This window comes from Mus caroli, chromosome 12 (assembly GCF_900094665.2).
Source record: "Mus caroli chromosome 12, CAROLI_EIJ_v1.1, whole genome shotgun sequence".
NCBI lineage: Eukaryota > Metazoa > Chordata > Mammalia > Rodentia > Muridae > Mus > Mus caroli.
Window position 1 is genome coordinate 78,433,068 of NC_034581.1, and position 1,786 is coordinate 78,434,853.

Consider the following 1,786-nt stretch of genomic DNA (forward strand, 5'->3'; position numbering starts at 1 on the left):
TCTTCTTCTTCTTCTTCTTCTTCTTCTTCTTCTTCTTCTTCTTCTTCTTCTTCTTCTTCTTCTTCTCTCTCCTCCTTTCCCCCCTCCTCTTCCTCTCTCCTCTTCTTCCTCCCCTTCCTCCTCATCCTCTCCTTCCTCCTCCTCTTACAATACCTCTTTGGACAATGTAGCCCTTGGCTGACATGAGCTTGCTATATAGACAGGCTGGCCTCCAATTATAAGAGCCGTTTTACTTCTGTCTCCTGAGTGCAGGGATTAAAGGTGTGCTATGTGCTACATCACACCACACCACACCACACCACACCACACCACAGTATTGGAGTCAGGTTTTTTCAACAAATTTTCTTTTCCAAGTTAAACACACACACACACTCACACACACACACACACACACGCACACACACACACACACACACACACACACACAGGTTTGATAGGGGATCCTGAAACCTGTACCCATTTTCCCGTCTATGTTCTAACAGCTTTCCTACACTACAGTGTCCCCTAACTGATCTCGGTCTGTCTGCCCATCTCTCTGTCTGTCTGTATCTCTGTCTGTCTCTTTATCTTTTTTCTTTTTTTCTTTTTTTTTATTGTTTTTTTTGTTTTTTCCTTTTTTTTTCTTTTTTTCTTTTTTTTTTGTTTTTTTTTTCTTTCATTGTCTGTCTCTTTATCATGCGCTCCTTTGAGTTTTTTTTTTTTTACTCTGATTCTGACTTTCCTACTGTAACAGACACCAAAAAAATGTCTGTCTTCATGGCATAGACGACTCTCCTTCCTGTGCTGAATGAGAGGAAACCACAGGATTCCACACGCCTTCACCGTCTCCAAGAGTCCCACCCTCAGTGCTCAAGGCTCTGGCTTTCTTGTTGCCATCCTTCTCTATCAGGATGACACACGCATATTTCAAAATATGTGTAAAATGTCTGCCTTCCATGTTCTCCAGCCTGACTGTGAGTAAAACAAGTGCTTCCAATAGGGCTGTGTATTCTCCAGACATCATGGACCCTCAGTGAAAACTCTTGTCTACCTTGGTGTAATCTCAGAACTTGGGAGGCAGAAGCAGAAATATTCCTAAGAGGTTGAGGCTATCCGGGCTAGAGACTGAGATCCCTCAAAATAGTCAAAGAGCATTAACAAAAACCCACAACATAAAATCTGCCTTGGTTTGGTTACCTGGAAACGTTTCTAAAGCTAAGATTACTGTTTGGTGAGTCAAGACTCTTGCAACACCTCTGGGGATAATTAAGCAGAATCTGATAAAACTAAACCCATGAAGAAACTGGTTTATATTATCTTTAGAAAAGCTGGTGTGATGGTAGAGAAAGAGAAAAAAAAAAGACAAGAGTTTTGGTTGGTTCTATTCTGTGCTGTTTTGTTCCCTTCCTTGATGTCACTGTACAACCCTGGCTAGCCTGACAGTTGCTATATTCCACACCCACTGCAGTGGAGTCTGCGTGACAAGTCCAAAAGCTTGGCCACAGTCCTGAGGCAAAAGGTTTCATGGAAACTGGTCTCCTGGAGTCTTTGGTGTTCTGTAACATGGAAGTAGTCCAGATTCGTCCTTGCGATAGCATGGAGGGTCTTGCATGCTTTCTTTCAGTATTGTTTTATTACACATGCCCCCAAGGAATGATTTGACAAATAGCTAAGTTAGATTGAACATTGCTTCCTGGCCTCCATTGGAGTCCCAATATTCTAGGCAATCGATGAGCCGACCTTGGGCTTGGAATTTAGTCGGCCATCACTGCAAAGAGAGGCCCATTGGACTTGCAAACTTTATATG